Genomic DNA, 19,293 nt, shown 5'->3' with positions numbered 1-19,293 from the left:
CATTGAAGAGAAATATATGGATATAGAAAACTTTACAATACAAAAAATAAGAAGACTAAGAGGAAAAGTAGAAAAAGAGATTAGTAATGGAGAAGTCAAAGAAATAGAAACTGAGGTAATGGAAGAGCTGCAAAGAGAAGGATTCAGTGTAGAAAATCAAATGCAGAAAGCACCACAACAGGATAGAGCAATTGATATCCAAATTAAGGGGAAAACCAGTGGAACAGGAAGCAATTGGTCAGGTGCATTATCAAGATAATGTGGAGCCTTCCACAGGAAAGCGGTATAAATGTTCACTTGAAGCTAAACAGCAAGGAAAAGAGCAGGAAACTGGAAACTCTGATGCAGTCAATGTTCAGGAGTGATAGGCCAGTGAGTTCCCATATGACAGAGCAACTGATGACACAGGATGAAATTGAAGAGAATGTGCCACAGGAAGATGCTATAGAACTATCTATAGAATGCCCACAGGAAATGGAAAACAAGGGATGTGCCCTCAGTTTGGAAGAAAATGAGCTAAGAGAAGAGTTGTTTGATTTAATGGACATGGATAGATATATTAAGATCAATAAGAGAAATAGACTGCAGAAGGTCAATAAAACCAAAAAGTAAGAAGTCTGACAAAACAAATGAATGCAGTAATTAGGACTATACACAGAGATCCATGTGATATAACAGAAGTAAACAGGATATATTGCTGTGCAGCTAAATTAATAACTGATAAAGTTCTACCACAAGATCTCAGGGTAGTGAGGGAAAGGAAGGGGAGAAATCAAATGCTATTATGGAAGTATTGAATAGAGAAAACTATAAAGCAGTTAAGACAAGAAGTGTCACTGTTAGAAGATTATAGAAGAGGGAATAGATCAACAAAAATACTAAGAAAGATAGATGTGATAAAAGCAATGCACAGTATTAGAACAGACCAGGATCTATCATGCACTATCGCAAATAACAAACTAAAGCTTTCAGCACATGCAGAAAAACTTAGAAGATACACAGATAAATATAAGGGAAAAGTACAAAATAAGAAATTTATTGATGACCCAAAAAAGTTTTATAGAGATTTGGGAAATAAGGTAAAAGGAATTGAAAGACTGCCAAAAAAAGCGGAAGTAGATACATTTTGGAGAAGTATCTATGAAGATCCTGTGGAACATAACGGAGATGCTAAATGGATAGAAGAAGTAAAACAAAGAGCAGACGTTTAAAGGTACAGGATATGAAATGGGATGAAATAACAGCCAGAGAGATTGAAACAAAGTTAAGAAAAGCCTCTAACTAGAAAACCCCAGGCCCAGATGCAGTACCTAACTTCTGGTTAAAAGTATTAACATCGTTGCATGAGCATTTAGCCATGAGTAAGAACTATTTATATGTGTACCCCAAGCAGATACCACACTGGCTAACAACAGGCAAAACAATGCTCTTACTTAAGAGTGAACCTGCAAGCTACCCAAAAAATTATAGACCAATAACTTGCCTTCCAACGACGTATAAACTATGCATGAGAATTGACGCCGACATAATTTATAGTCATTTAGAAGAAAACTCAATTATGGCAGTAGAACAAAAGGGCAATAAAAGCAAGTCATATGGAACAAAGGATCATTTGTTGTTAAATAAAGTTATAGTGGAGAACTGTAAAAAGGGGAAGACTCTAAATATGGTATGGATTGACTACAAAAAAATTTGATAGTATCCCACATTCATGTATAAAAGATTGCTTAAAAATGTATAAGAGGCATCCTACATTGATTGACTACATTGCAGTAACCATGAAACAATGCAGATCACTTTGCAATTAAGCCATGATAAAGGACAGATTAGTATCCAAGGGATAAAAATTCAAAGAGGGATATTTCAGGGTGACTCTCTGTCACCATTGCTATTCTGCCTTGCCATTAACCCATTAAGCTCTTTACTTAACATCTTAGGCCATGGCTACAATTTGGCTCCTGGAAAACAACAAAGACTAATGACTTCTTATCTGCTCTTTGTTGATGATTTAAAACTGTATAGCTCATCAGATGAGGAACTGAAAGCACAGCTGCAGGTTGTCAAAACTTTTTCAGATGGTAGTAGAATGTCATTTGGTCTTTATAAATGTGCAAAAGCAACCATTAAAGCAAGAAAACTGCAGCACCAGAAAAACAACAGTTTGGGACAAGAATGTGATATAAAAGAACTTGGGCAAGAGGGAGTGTATAAATACTTGGTAATTGATGAAGGATCAGCAATAAAACATGAACAAATGCAAATAAAACTCAGTAAGGAATACTTTAGAAGACTTAAATTAATCATGAGAACAGCATTGACATCTAGGAGCAAGATCCAAGCTATAAATCAATTTGCTCTTCCTGTCCTAACATACAATTTTGGGGTGATTGACTGGCCCGAAAAAGTGTTGGATAGATTAGATATTAAAACAGGAATGATGCTTCATGCTCACCAAATGATTTATAAAAATCAGTGTATACCAAGATTATATATTCCCCATTCTGAAGGAGGGATGGGCCTCATTGAAACTGATTACATGCATAGAGCTGCAGTCGTGGGACTCCACACATATCTACTGACCTCACAAGATCCAAATGTAGTGAAAGTTTTGCAACATGATGAGAATAAATCTAAGATGACTTCTCTGCTTAATTTAGCAGAAGCATATCAACATCAAGCAGGAATGGAAATCAAACCAGAAGTAAATAAAAACAACAACTGAATGTGCCAAAAAACAAAAGAAAGAATATAAGGTGATGGGCCAGATGAGAAGGCAAGAAATGTGGAAAATGCATAAATACAGTTGCAAGTATAGAAAACTTCTGGAAGAGCCTCATGTTGATCAAGAATGAATGCAGAAATGGTTAAGGAGAGGCAAATTCAGACCAAGAAATGAAAGGTTAATATTGGATCCCAAGATAGTGGGCTATGTACACACTGGTTTACAAAGTCCATTGAACATGTGGGAGAAACAGACAAATGTAAGTTTTGTAAAACCGAATTGGAAACAGTCACACACCTTGTTGCTGGTTGCGACACACTAATGGCAGAAGGGCTGTATACGGAAAGGTATAATAATGTGGTGAGACTGTTGCACTGGGCATTTTGCAAACATTATGGTATCGAAGTGGTTGAAAAACATTGGAAACATAAGCCACAAAGTGTCATAGAAAATGATGAAGTTTATATCAAATGGGATCATCCATTACCAACAGTTCAAAAGATAGATGCTAGAAAATTGGATATAGTGGTCCAAGAAAAGAAGACAAAAGTAGCATTGATCATTGAAATCACCACACCCAGTGACTACAGTGTCTTGTGTACAGAGATACACAAAGTCATAAAATACCAGGATCTACAGGCAGAAACGAGAGCAATGTGGAAGAAAGATACCCAGACAGTTCCAATAGTAGTAGGAGCAATGGGTATTATAAAAAAGAATCTAAAGTCATATTTAGATATGTTACCAATCCATCTAACCCTGTATGAATTGCAGAAGGAATCATAACTGGGCACATTGCAGGAGCTGCAAAGAGTACTTTTGGCTGACATCAAAGATTGAAACAATACCAATTTCATGAACTTTAATTGTACTTTAACTTAGGAATGGGGTCCATTCCCTTCATGGTATTAGAGACCCAAAAGATATGGAGAAATTAGAATGAGAACCTCCTTATGCTGAACTGCACTGTCATTAATCCATCACCCTGGTGTGGAAATAGAACACACAACCTTCTGCAATAAAGGTTAGTGGGCTACCTGTTGCAAAATCAATACTGTTGTTTTCCTTCAGTCTTTCTATCCATATTTTTTGTAATTGCTAGCTTTTTTATCTTTGTTAACATTTGTTAACATTTAAACCCACTGGTGTTTTTCCTTTTATTTGCTTTTTACTTGACAGCCAAAGGGCTGTAGAAAGATATCGCTTAGTTTTAAAGCAAATGCAGTTTTGTTTTATTTTGTTGTCAAAAATCAGGGTTTCCTGGTTTAGATTTAAGCTGCCTACTTGAGTAATGCGATACCAGAACTCTATTTCTATATTTTATTTCCATATTTCCTTCTAGGCAAAATAAGTATTTTTTATGCTGAATTGAACATCACTGACATTGTCTGTGGAAGCAGCAGTTCCTTCGAAATATACACGTCCTAATGATCTACTAAAACGCTTGGCTGCTGAATACAGAAAGAAGTCGCTTATTAGGAACTCCCTCTAATAATTAGTGCAACAACTAAGCTTCTAAGCTATTATTTTAATAATAAAATACACTCTGGAGATAAATGTTTCACCTACAATTTAGTAAGAAAAGCCTTATTGACGTAAAATGGATGCAACTAATAGGATTCAGACCTGTAAAGGAATATCCACATCAGTTCCTAGTCATAGTAGATATTCTGTATCTAGAGCATTTATGTAACTGACAGTTTTACTTATTTTCGCAACAATGTAACATTTATTTTTAACATTCTGGTCTGAGACTGAATATGGCCCATTTGGAATGTGTTCTACCCTGACTAACAAATAGAAAATAAATAACATTAAAAATAAGTGGAAGTTATTTCTACTCATTTTGCTGGATTCAGGAGGACTTGCCAAGATGAAAAAGCTTTAATATGCAAGGCTTTTGCATCGCAGTAAGCTTTTTCTGATTCAGAGACCAGTCTCCAGTTATAGTTTTACCCTGGTGGAGGCTGTAGTGTGGACAGCAGTTTCACTGCGGAAGCCACCTGTAATGTAGCAGTCCAGGGGAGTGGTTAATGCTACCCATGTGCTTCCCCCCTTAAATGGTGGCTGATCCCAATTAATCTGACAGTGAGATTCTGATTCACTCATTTGAATTATTTTTTTTTTCTCATAGAAAAAAGTGAATACCATCTTTAAATAGTGTTCACTTATTCACTCCTATGAGAGTAGTCATGAGTGTGTGTGTCTGTGTGTGTGTGTGTGTGTGTGTGTGTGTGTGTGTGTGTGTGTGTGTGTGTGTGTGTGTGTGTGTTTATATGTTTATAAGTGTATGTATGTATGTGCCTGTCTGTTTAACTGTCTGCCTTTTGTGGGTGTTACACAACCGAAGTTTGTTTGAGCATGTATGTGGGTGTATGGATGAATGTGTCTGTGAGTATGAGAGGGTGTATAGTGACTTGTTTGTGAATACTTGGATATGTGTGTGTGTGTGTGTGTGTGTGTGTGTGTGTGTGTGTGTGTGTGTGTGTGTGTGTGTGTGTGTGTGTGTGTGTGTGTGTGTGTGTGTGTGTGTGTGTGTGTGTGTGTGTGTGTGTGTGTACATGTGCGCGCATGCCTATGTGATTGTGTGTGTGTGAGCGAGGATGGGAACATGAATGTGCGTGCAGGGGGTGCCTATGCTGCTGTGATACATGATATGGTAGGGAGATCACTAGCGCTATCATGTCTGACAGCAGAGTATGCAATTCAGAAGCATGGTAGTGAGTCTCTAATGAGGTGTTTCTTGTGCTGCTTTGCTATGTCCCTGAAGCAGAGATTCTCCCTATCAGGCTGACTGACCAGCCCACAATTGACAATTAGTGTGATCACAAAAAATTTTTATGTATTCTAATGATAGTAACAGGTCTGTCGCAAATTTTTGAAACACTCATATAATGTTCTACATTAAAGCAATTAAAAGATATTCAGTGACCCATCTGAATGGGTCAATATAATTGTACATTTTGGCCCCAAACATTGAACAACATTAACAGTTAGTAGTCATGTCATTACTATGATTTTGGGAATTTTGTTTTTAATGTCTGTAATTAGAAGTAGTTCAGATTGCTTCTGAAAGCATGTAAGCGAGTCACAGGGGAGTTTTGCATTATTTTTGTTTTTTGGTTGCAGCTGATTATGGTGGTTTCAGTAGTGGAATGTTATAGACAGGGTGTGGGAATTTTTTTAATTTAATTTAATTTTTTTCTTTACTGCAGTGTTTGAACTTTCTTTACACTTGTAAGAACATGGAATTACTATATTAAACAGGAAGGCAAAAGTCCCTACATGGTGAGCTGAAGGAAGGCTTGTCCTCTACAAAATTGTTGTTTTTCATAACTTTCTTTCATTTTTTTATACAGGTAGTTGCCTTCATTTATTTGATAGTTTCCAGTATTGTGGGTTCAGTGTAGAAGGCGCACTGTTTCTGCCTTGATCTATTCATCATATATTTTTCATTTTACACATAGACTAGGAACTAAAAGTGGTTAATCACTTTACTTTAGGAAGTGCCTTAACATTTTTCTGGTGCACTGATATTTTTTTAAATATAACATATATCTGAGTTTCAACACCTGTGACTAGTAAGCAATCAATATTTCTTATTTCATATTAGTCTGTTTTTGGCATCAGCTAGCAATAGATATTTCAGATAGCAAACACTTGACATTTATGATGGTGGTCACAGATCTACAACTCACATAGGTTCAAGGACAATTGGCAAAGAGCACCTCTAAACCTATATATAAATTGGCACAGTGGGAATGAATGGTGATAATTATGGAAAATATTTGGCCTGCACCAAAACACCAACAAGAGCTTCACTTTTCTTTAGTGGTGTACAATGTGTTAAAACCAGTGTTTTTGTGCACAGTGTGAGCTGTATTTCCATAAAGTCTAGATTGATTTTGGCTACTTTCATTATGGGACAATGTGTAGAGGCCCATGCACTAGATTTAAGATATATTAACACAATCTGTGCTGAGCTGCACTTATCACAGTTATGCAGAATTAAATGCAAACATCTTTAAGGTTTTATGTATTGAATGTGAGGGTTCCTTACACAGCTATGCAGCATTAAATGCAAACATCTATAAGGTTTTATATATTGAATGTGAGCCCCTTACTCAGCTATGCAGCATTAAATGCAAACATCTATAAGGTTTTATGTACTGAATGTGAGGGTGTCTTACACAGCTATGCAGCATTAAATGCAAACATCTATAAGGTTTTATGTATTAAATATGAGGATGCCTTATGTGGACACTGATTGGTCTTTTATAAAACTGGAAATTGGAAGATATAAAAGCTGGAAATGAGGAAGAGAGAAAGTAAGGGACAACCAGAATGAAGACATGAAGAGGGTTGTGCTAGAGGAGATGGGAGAGGATGGGTGTTGTGTTTTTGTTGGTTATAGACCCTCCAGTTTTTCAATTTTTTTTAAAAAAAGGAAGTAGGGGAAGTAAAAAGAGAAGATGGTGTAGCAGAAAGAGGCTTAGGGAAGAACTAAGGAACAGAAGCCACATAAAAGATAAACAAGTCAGACAGGAACACTATGGAAGGCATACTTTGTTGGGGGACACAAGTTATACTCATACTGATTCTTACTAGTAAGAAGTTTTAACACAGTTTAATTTGTCACTAGACTTGCCAGAAACACACAACTATAATGCTAATGATAAAGTAGTCTCGAGCGTGACTGAGGTAAGATTGGCACTTAGGCATGTTCATGGGCTTATTATCCTTCAGCACAGTTTTCCCTTCCCTGTCATATGCATGCATGTATGCCTATGGTAATACATAAATAATAATGGAGCAGTACCATTCTTAGAGCTCAGCATGGCTGAGCTTCATCTGCATAAGATGTTCTTTTTTTTTCTCAAAATTTTTTTTTTCAAATACATTTGAATGAATTCCATTGTATTTATACATAACATCTTAAATAACTACGTACACTATTTACATTAGCAAAATCCACAACTTCCGAAACAAGTTTATTCTCTCGCTCTGACGTCTCAGCCGTAGCCTTCAAGGAGGATATACTCCTTGAAGGCTACGGCCGAGACGTCAGAGCGAGAGAATAAACTTGTTTCGGAAGTTGTGGATTTTGCTGTTGTTTTATTTCATCATTTGCTGGTTCTGGTTGTTTATATACACTATTTACATTAGCCTGACACTATAACAGATCTTAATGTATACAGTTACTTTATTAGTATGTCCAATCCATTATCCGAGTGTCTGATCAATTATTATATAGTGTCAATCAATGATAAGACTTTTCCCCAAGGGTTGTTGATAAATGGCTTTGGATAAATTCTTAGTTATTTAATTTTAATTTCCAATAATGCCGTGGTCTTCAATAGGCTGTAAAAGTCTTCCAAAGTTGGAATTGGGTTTATATTCCATCTTCTTGTTATACACTTCCTTGAAATTGCAAGTATAGTCCATACTAGATGCATGTTTGACCTATTCAAATAAGGACCTTTATTCACATTTAGTAATACAAGAGCTTTAGTTAAATAAAATGATTCATTAAATAAAGCTTGTAGAAAGTTATTAATACCATTCTAAAATGCCTTAATTTTAACACAATCAAAGAAAATGTGGTTCCAATCTGCACTGCATACTTGCTCACATCTCCAACATATTCCTTTTATGGAATAACTAATTTGACTGATTCTGTCTAGGGTTAAGAATGCTCTGTGCAAGCATTTCCAATTAAAGACTTTCCAGTATTGTGTAAAGGATATATATTTTATCAATAATAAGATATGTGTTTTAATATCTTCAGTTAACTGTATTGAGTGTCCTTTTGTTATACATTTCCAATATGAGGTTTTGGGTGTTGTTTTACAGTTTATCAATATTTTGTAAAATTTTGAAATACTATTTCCCATGTCAAAGTCATTATATATGATTCCATATATGTATTTTGTAAATTTAGGTATATTTTAAAATGAAGAATTGTTAATTATTCTACTTAAATCTTGCAAACATGACAGAATACTCTATAAAGTTAGCCAGTCCTGTTGTGGAATCTTGTATGTTGTTTTTATTTCTTGCATACCTAAAACTTTTAGTTTTTTGATACATTGAAGCCAACAAACAAATCCTTTCTATTCCCAGGAATTAATAATTTCTCTATATATTTTATGTGGAAAGTTCTTTGTGACTATAAGTGGTGTTAAAAGATCAAACCAGATTTTTAAATCTATATTTGCATTAATAATTTTCCTAAATGAGTCAATGTAATAATTAATCATACGAGTTTTAGTGGATTTAGTTATGTTATCTCGCATACTAATACATATGTGCCATGGCAAATTGTTTTTATTTATTTGAATTTTTTTTGTAAATCAAATTAATTTATGGATATTGCAGTTAGTAATTTTTTTTCAATTTGCAGAGTAATTTGGACTTATCCAATCTGAGATTGTTTTAGATATTGACGCTTTGATATATGTTTCTATATCAGGAAAGTTTAATCCTCCCTGTTTCCATGGTCTGATATGATGTATTAAAGCTATTCTGTTTATTTTGGGAAACCATAAAAATTTTATTAGGCATGAATTTATTTCTTTAAGTATATTCCTTTCTGGCAACAGTTGTATTGCCATGGCTATATATAGGATCTTGGGCAGTAAAACCATTTTTATTAACTGTAGTCTATCTTCAAATGTTAATATTATTTTGTTCCATTTTTCCACAGAGATTTTAATTGTATTGATGATATTATTGTAGTTTTTTAGACTAATTCATTATTATCCTTGCATAACTGAATTCCTAGATATTTTAAGGTAGATTCTTGTTTCCCTATGATGTGATCCCCCTTAGTCTGCAATTCTATATTTTTTTATTTAAATATATATATTTTTTTATTTAATTAAGTGGAGTTCTGAAGTCATGTGAAATTTGTCAATTAATATATATAATTCTTGTAATGTCTCTTTTGTATTAGATAATATTAGTAATACGTCATCAGCAAATAGCATTATTTTAGAATAGTATTGTTCATCAACATCTATTCCTTTGATTTTTATATTGTTATGAATTGAATCTGCCAATATTTCCATAGCCAGAGCAAATAGAATCAGTGACATGGGCCATCCTTGTTTAGTGCATTTTGTTATATGTATAGATTCAGAGGTAAAAGGGCCTAACTTAACATATGCTAAATTATTTGTATATATATATTATTTAGGAGATGAACAAAGGATGCAGGAAATTCAAATAGCATTATAATTTTGAATAAATATTCCCAATTTGGGGAATCAAAGGCTTTCTCTATATCTAAGCCAATTATGAGTGTTTCTTTATTTTCTTTATTAACATAATCTATAAGACAAATTATCCTTTTAATATTGTCATGTGTGTGTCTATGATATATAAATCAAGTTTGATCATTATTTATTGTTTTGGATAGTGGTATTTTTATTCTGTTAGTTAATATTGTCTAAATATCTTATAGTCATTATTTAATAATGATATAGGTCTATAGGAGGTACAGAGGTTTGGAGATTTGTTTTTCTTCAGGATTGGTGTAATTAAGGAATATCTCCAAGAGGGTGGTATTAAAGCTTGTGACTGAATTTAATACAGTTTAATGGAAGATGGATAGTATCTTTGAAGGAAAAAGTTTATATATTTCCATAATTATGGCATCTATACCTGGAGCTTTATTATTTTTACCCTCTTTTGTTGTATTTGTAATTTCTTTGTAGGAAATGGGTGCTTGCAGATCTAGTTTTAATTTTTCTGGTATTTTTTTTTATATTAGAACATTTTTCATCTAGATTTAATTGATCAATATTTATATTTTCTTTTTGGAAATGTTCCATATAGTGATTTCTATAGGCATCAAGAATGCCACATATATCTGAGACATTTTCCCTTTATTTTCATGGAAGATACTTTTAATGTTATTAGCTTTTGATATTATTTTTATTCTTGTGGATAAATTATGTAGATATTTGGGAGAAGTGACCAAGGTGTTAATTTCTAGTTTTTTCTAAAACTGAACTAGTTTTATGTGTTAGAATTTCATTGTATTTATTGTTTAATACTTCTACTTTCTTTTTTATCTCCAAATGATTTTGATTTTTTTTTTCAGCTTTTACTGACAAAGTTTGGATTGTAGATCTATTAATTCAGAATCACATTCTCTGATTTTTTTTATACCAAGTTAGGGTTTTACCATATATGTAAGATTTTAATGAGTCCCATATCATTATTTTATTTATCTCTGTGTTGTAATTAATATCTAAGAAGAACTGTAATTCAGATAATCAGGGTTTGAACTCTTTCATTTTAGTTATATATGCTGGAATCCTGAAGTTAAAGATTAATGGTTTGTACCCATTTAATCTTTTAGTATAAATGAATTGTAGTCTGAAAAGGGGAAGGGAGTGATTGAGAAATTAATGATTTTAGAGTGTAAGGCATGGGCAGAAACTATTTTATCTATTCTAGTTTGGGTTCCAAATCTGTATTCCTGATGGGAAAACAAAAAAGATTTATCTTCTTTAAATTTGAAAGTATCTACAAGATGAAATTATTCTAATCACTTGTTTAAATCTTCTGATACAGCAGATGTATACAGTGGTCTTTTATTTGTAGTTTCAGAAATATCAAATATGTAGTTAAAATCTCATCCTAATATTAAGTTGCCTTTATAATTATTGGAAAGGAAATCCAAGTGTTTTTTAACAGTTCCTGTTCCAATGCCTGGAAACCAGTATTCATTGGCTAAGGTCCATATTCTGTTATTATATTAAACTATAAACTCCAAAAACAAAACAAACTGGTAAAACTAGCAAATAGGCAAGCAGACTGTAGGTACACCACACCACACCACTTATTGGGGAGCCAAATCCTAATATGCTCCAAGCTCCAACTTCAATCAACAACAACAAATCAACTCTATACATAACACCAACTAAATCCAATTAAGACAATTAAAATGTTATGTTTAAATAAAAACATGATGATTTCATCAATATTATTATTTAAATGAGCAGCAATTTTGAGATGAAAGCACTGATAACTGAAATGGTGTGGTGTGTGATGTTGTACTGTTGCCTATTTGCCATATTTAATTATTTAACTATTAATTTAGCCATAAGGCTCATTTATAACTTATACATTATATAAATGATTTCTTGGTTAATCACATTTGTTTTTCCATAAAATTGTTACTTTGTTTTTGTTTTGTATTTGGTTTGTTCAGTTTCAAATATTTCAGTAGATTTGATCTCTTGTTAGGATTGTTTAAGCCATTGGTACTTAAAGATAATAAAGTTAACTCCATCTTAGGTAATTTAGACTGTGTATTTTTGTTTTATTGTGACTATTAAACATTTTCCTCTGATAACTATAGAGTATATGTTTGAGCTTTTAAAAGAAATTGTCAGTTTTATACTTAAGTGTTTACCAATAAATTAATGTTTTGGTTAGTCATACTAAAATGTTTTTGTGAAATGACAAATTTAAATGAATAAATGTTAACAAAAGTAAGATCCGCACTAGCCATGGAATGAAAATCATTCCTAATCTGATGGATAAAACTACTTTCCACTCATTGCTAGCCAGCACCCAACAGTGTAGGTGTAGGAAAACCATGGTGCAAGTGGGTCTATATCAGTTCACCGAAACAGATGAAGTTCGAACACCATATGTTTGAACTTCTAACCAAGAAGTACAAAAACATCAAAGTCTTAAAACAGCAATTTCTTTCCCAGGGAAAAAAATTGCTGTTCCAAGAAACACACACACAACACAAGCACACCAAAAAAAATCAATCCACAAACAAACACTTAAAATCCTACATCTAGCCCTACACTAAACTGTACATACACAACTATCTATCGACTTACCTTAACCCAAACCCTAACCCTAAGGTCCATCACTATTGCACACTCACCTGACCCGTGCCCTAACCCTAACTCACCTATCCCACCCTAACCCTAAAGTGTGTCACTATCGCACACCCTCCTCATGTGCGCCCTAACCCTAACTCATCTAACCCGCGCCCTAACATCCACACAATCGCACACTTACCTGAACCTGACCCGTAACTTCCCACCAGAGTCCTGATAATCGCGAAGCTACAGAAACTGCCCACCGAATTCTTTCCCTGGGAAAGAATTCAGTGTTCTGCGGCTTCGCGATAATCAGTGTTTGAACTTCACAGTTCGAACATCTGATTTTCGATCATCAGCCATTTCGACAGCCTGATATAGACCTGGTGCAAGCCATGGTGGAGGCCTAAGAGTTAGCTGACATCATAGAGGGGTGTGTCAGGCATACTGTAAGCTTATTGGAGCTCTGTGGCTCGGGTTTGCCCTTAGCTTAGTAGAGCTAAAAAAGGGGGTGTGTCTGAAGCTGCCCAGCAGTCATTACATTGACTAAACAGGTGTGTGTGCTGTGCACCGGGCTTTAAACAAAAAAATTAAACCAGGAAATAGCAGCTTCGTTCACATCTGAGCACTGGGTTTGCAAGTTGCACCTTGGGGCTTAAACAGGAAGGCAATAGGAAGGGAAAACAGCAGTAGGAAGTTAATCAAGGAGAACTAGCATAGCTGGCAGGTGAAATATATCAGAATCAGCCAATTACACATGCAGCAGCCCAGCCTAGCACACTACTATAAACTATGCAAACACCTTTCCCTTCTGTTTTTTCCCACAAACTATACACCTCTGGTGAACACAAATGGGGAAAGTTTACCTAACAAAAGCAACAAAATGATAGGGGTTGCTTTTGCTCTCATAAATCAACATGTGGAACAGGCTGAAGGTGGTGACAATGACAATGCTGATGCCCAACCCACAGTGAGGAGAAGGAGAAGAGTGTACTGATGCAGGGTAACCTACCAGGGGATAAATGAGCTGGAGATACTGGAACTCTATAGGGTGGACAGGGACCTCCTACATCAAACTGTTGAGTTGTGCCAGCCATGCCTCACACACAGAACCAACTGAGGGGAACCCATCCCAATGGATACCAAGGTATGACTAAGCTTAAGAATACTACCCAAAGGTACCTTCCAAAGGCCAACTGGAGATATCATGGGGATCTCACAGGCATCAGCATCCAGGGTACTCCACCAGTTCCTGGATGTCATGTCAGCACATGCCGGTGAGCACATATAATTCCTCAACACCCATGAGGCATTGACCAGCAATATGTGTCTCTTCCACCAAATAGCAGAATACCCTGAGGTAGTGGGTGTTGTAGACTACATGCACATACACATCAAAATACTACCTGGTGAGTGGGGTAGAGTCTACATAAACCGCAAGGGCTTCACCTCCATCAACTACCAGGTCATGTGCGATGCCCAGGGCATTATAATGAATGTGTGTGCTGGCATCTCTGGAAGCTATCATGACTCCCACATCTGGCATATGATGCAGCTGTACCAGAGATTTGCCAATGGGGACATCCCATATGGCCACCTAGTAGGGATGCTGGTTACTTACTGGAGCCATGGCTGATGACACCCATCAGAAATGCATACACACATGAACAAGAACTCCACACGCACAGATCAGAGTCATAATACAGTTTGTTTTTGGGCTGCTCAAGTCATGGTTCCAGTGTCTGGACATATCCAGTAGAGCCTTGCAGTACTCACCAGCTACATGTACCCAAATTGTCATTGTATGTGCCATGCTATACAATATGATCCTGCGGAAACAGCTGCAGCAGGAACAGCATGGGGCAGGGCCACACAGCCTCCCACCATTGCCAAGTCCAGCACAGTTACAGAGTGACTCAGAGGAGGAACAACCTGAGCCTGCCCCAGTAGGCAGAAGGAGGCATGCCCAGTATGCCCAGGCCTTGGCAAAGAGGCAACACATAGCTCATACATTGACATGGTAGGAACCTAGGGAATGACACCTCATTCTGACTCGCACATACAGTAAAAGGGAGGCCAAACATGACACTACCTATGTTTAACCATGTATAGGGAGTGCACTATGTGCATCCAACATAGTCAGCCCTCCAGCACCATCCTCAGTACTGGCACATCCACAAGGTAAGTCGTGCTTACTATCAACTGCTGAATGTAGTAGTATGTTCTGCTACCTGTAGCTATGGTATGGATGTGAGCATCTTAGGGAATCTGGTGGCTGAATGGGATGGCAGCAGATAGTAGACACCTATATTGGCAACATGAAATCCTTAACAAATACTGGTGTCAACACAGAAGGCAGTACTAGAAAAGGTGACAAAACCCATTGTAGGACATGTGGTGGGCCAAATGTGTGTCCATAGGACACACACATGCATGTCAGTGAGGCTCACATACCCAACAGTCTCAGCTAGCAGTACAGGTGTAGACAAACACAAAGAAAGGCTGTGACAAGGCCTCTGCTTGATGGCAATGGAGAACAGCCCCCCTCCAGACCTACACAGATAGACTACAACAGGTTAGACAGTGGGATGTTAGTTCTGAATGGTAAGAAGTCTGAAACTGAAATGTAGGTCAATAAAACCTAAGAACTGTAGTACACTGATATGCCTTTAGTCTGCATGATAGGTCAGAATACAGAATGAAATGGAGTACCTGAAATATCAGTGCAGCCATATCAAATGTTTACTCTTGTCAGGTATGCCCCCCAAAATCCTATGTAGAAATGTAGTAACATGTACGTGTAGGTATAATAACAGTGGAGCACAGATTACCTGAACTGTCCAAAGTAGCAGGACAGATTGTAGCATGTGTACAATATACAGGACTCTGTGTGTTAGATTGTTGTGTGTTGTATAATGTGTGAAAGTAGTCAGCATGTAGGCATGGAGGGTTGTGTTGTGGTGACTAATGGCCAGTACTGTTGATGACAGGGCCAAGTTCTCACAACTGCAGTGCTAAACACAATGCATCCCAGCAAGACACAATCCAGCAGTAATCCATACTAATTGTTTGGATGTAATATCTGTCACCATCTGAAAGATGGACATGTCATGAATGTAGACCCAGACATACAAACAGTACACAGGTGGACGTACCCTAGACAGAGAGTGTATAAAATGTTACTGTCAAATGGATACACGTTTGGAATTGTATATACATGTTAGCACATTAGTTGGCTGTGTAGTATGGAATACTTATTTAGTCTGGCCAAACACTGGCAGACTACAAAAGGCACAGGTATGAAGTACTGAAAAACTGCTGATGTCCCTGCACAAGCCAGCATAAGTAGAATGGCCCATGTATATCTGTGAGTCAGCTACAAGTAACTTCCATAGCACACATACACCCATCTCACCCCACCATCAGCCACAGCTACCTCACAGGTCTTATCCCTGCTGTTGGGAATGAGTACAATATGACCACCACCTCTGTATGGGAATAGCCAGAGAATGCAGCATGCTGAAGAGGTGTCCCCTGCAGATGTGTCCCTAGCTGCAAGCAGCACCCTGCCAGCATCCACACCAATGGATCAATAAGGACAGAAACTATTGATATTAACATCTTGCACACCTACCCTGTCAACCCAGGGGAATATAGTAGCTTACAGCCTGGGACTGTAGGAGTGAAACAATGCACCAACCTGCTACAGGTGGCCTGCATCACTACCAAATGCCCTACAGTCCTATGTCAATGGCTTATGTCTCACCTGTATTGACAACGTATGTTATATCATGGACTCCCAAATAACAACATAACACAATCCACAGAACACAAATGCTAGGCCATATTGACAAATCCCAGTAGCATGTTCACCATGTCCTACTGCATGAACTGTGGACCAACCCCTAAATACTGCTGAGATGAAGTGATAACTATTGGGATGCTTATCAGATAACATTTGCATAATGTTTGGAAGAAGATAGAATAACAGAGGGGCGTAGAAGCATGGACACCATGGAGTGTGTGAAGTCTGAAACTCAGATATGTGCACATACTATCCCTGCCTGCAAACACAGGAATGGGTGGCCACAAACCTGCTCGTAAACCACAATGCAAAGGTGTAATGACCAGAAATATAAGCCCTACCTCTGGGTAACCTGTGTGAATCTGTGCAGCTGTGAGAGATGGATGCACAAGCATGGGATCCTCAGCCACCACAGTACCAAGGTGCTGAACCATTTACACAGACCCATCAGCAAGTGTCTGCAGCTCCCCCCTCCAGAATGGCATGATTGTGTAAGAATATTTAGGCTGAAGACCACAATACTGGACACAGCTTCATTCATCTTGTGTTCCCCATGAAATTATTGCAAGCAAATATGTATACCAGTCAGTAGTTGCCATAAAACATCACAGTGTAAAATAGTACATATGTCTGAATATCTCTGCCAACACCAAAACCATGTAGCAGAAGCAGCACAAACACAATTAGTTACAGTATCCCACTATCCCTTGCCCATTGTGACCCCATATTGTCAACCGAACAACAGATATCTTGCAGAAACAGGTTGCTAGTTGTAAGTGTAGAACACAAATGCCTGTACTAGAGTACAACCTACCTGGAATGGATTCACACATCCAATACAGAAGATCATACTGGGCAACCTCCCACACTTAGAAAAACGAAGCCCATGTCTGACAACAAAATACTGAAAGGTCATGCAGGGCATGCTGACACACTTAGAGAAATGAAGCCCATGTCTGGCAACAACAGTGGACTATACATATCTATCAGTCACAGATGTTTGTGCACACACTCCACATTGCACACCAGTCATGCTTTGCACACACTATAATAGGCCAAACATGCACATACATTGATGTGTGGAAGAGAGTGACAGACAGTGACAAACAGCTTCCCATCATGAGGCTTGTCCCAGCCAGCACACATCCAATTGGCCAATAGCACATGATGTGCTAATGTCTATCACTGTAGACATTTGCTTCTGGTATCCCTCAGCAATATAGTGTCTGTGGTGCTTGTCATAACAATGTAACATGACTGTACAAGTCATTATTAATCTAGCATTTGTGTACATGTTCCTGTTAAATGTAAACCTGTGTGTGACTGAGTGTTGTGTGTGTGCTTTCAGAGGAATGGTTTATGGTGCATTCACTCACACTGCACTCCCCATTGCCCTACTTTGGCATGTCTGCTGATGTCATTCACCTTGAAATACACCTTTGGGGAAACAGTAGCTCTCTAAGCTCTGTGGCACATGCTATAACTGTGTAATGCAGTAGTGTGATGTACTAGTTAGATAGGAGTTCTAATCCCAACCAGGACAACTGTGAGACTCTGTGTTTGTAGGGATTGATGCTTTTGAGTTCATTCACAGTCACTACACTTTCCATTGACCTTCTTTGGCAAGCCTGCTGGGGTCATACACCTTTTCAGAAAGGCAAACCCTATAAGCTCCATGGTGCGTGCTATAACTGTGTAATGCTATAGTGTTATGTACTAATTAGGTAGGAGTTCTAATCCCAGACATGGCAACTGTAAGACTGTGTGTGGGTGTGTGTGTGTGTGTGTGTGTGTGTGTGTGTGTGTGTGTGTGTGTGTGTGTGTGTGTGTGTGTGTGTGTGTGTGTGTGTGTGTGTGTGTGTGTGTGTGTGTGTTTGTGTGTGTAGGAATCAATGCTTTTGAGACCATTCACAGTCACTACACTTTCCATTTCCCTACTTTAGCAAGCCTGCTGATGTCGTTCACCTTGAAATACACCTTTAGGGAAAGAGTAGCCCTATAAGCTCTGTGGCATGTATATAACTATGTAATGCTATAGTGTGATGTACTAGTGAGGTGGGTGCTTTAATCCCAGACATGGCAACTATGAAACTGTGTGTGTATGTTTGGCTGTCTGTGTAGGGAGCAATGCTTTTGAGGCCATTCACAGTCACTACACTTTCCATTGCCCTACTTTGGCAAGCCTGCTGATGTCATTCACCTTGAAATACACCTTTGAGGAAGGAGTAGCCCTATCAGTTCTGTGGTGCATGCTATAATTGCGTAATGCTATAGTGTGATGTACTAGTTAGGTAGGAGTTCTAATCCCAGACGTGGCAGCTGTGAAACTCTGTGTGTGTTTGTTTGTCTGTGTAGAGATCAATGCTTTTGAGGCCATTCACAGTCACTACACTTTCCATTGCCCTACTTTGGCAAGCCTGCTGATGTCATTCACCTTGAAATACACATTTGGGGAAAAACTAGCCCTATAAGCTCCATGGAACGTGTGATAAATGCAGTACACTGTAGTTGCAATACATAGCTAGGTAGGGATTTGAATCCCAGCACTGTCAAGTGTGTGTGTGTCATCAGTATCCTGTATGGACGTAGCTGTGATTGTGTAATAACAGGACTCATTGCGGGGCAGGTTTTGCAAATTTCTTATATTGAGGACCTATTATATGTCACAATGTCCACCTTACAAGGACAACAGTTGTCAAACAGCAGAGAGGCTGGTGCAGATAATCTATACCCCTACATGTCACATTATGGATTGGGGAACAATACAGGCAACCCTTGTATTACCCAGAGAACTCTCTCCACCCTTGTCTCATACACAAACACACTTGGCGAAGCAACAACCACTATGTTGGTAGTTCCCTGCATATTGCCCACAAATAGTAAACATGGTGTGATTGCAGTGGACTACAGAG

This window comes from Protopterus annectens, chromosome 1.part0 (genome assembly GCF_019279795.1).
Source record: "Protopterus annectens isolate FY-2018-M chromosome 1.part0, PAN1.0, whole genome shotgun sequence".
NCBI classification, from domain to species: Eukaryota; Metazoa; Chordata; order Ceratodontiformes; family Protopteridae; genus Protopterus; species Protopterus annectens.
Note: the sequence above shows the minus strand (reverse complement) of the source record.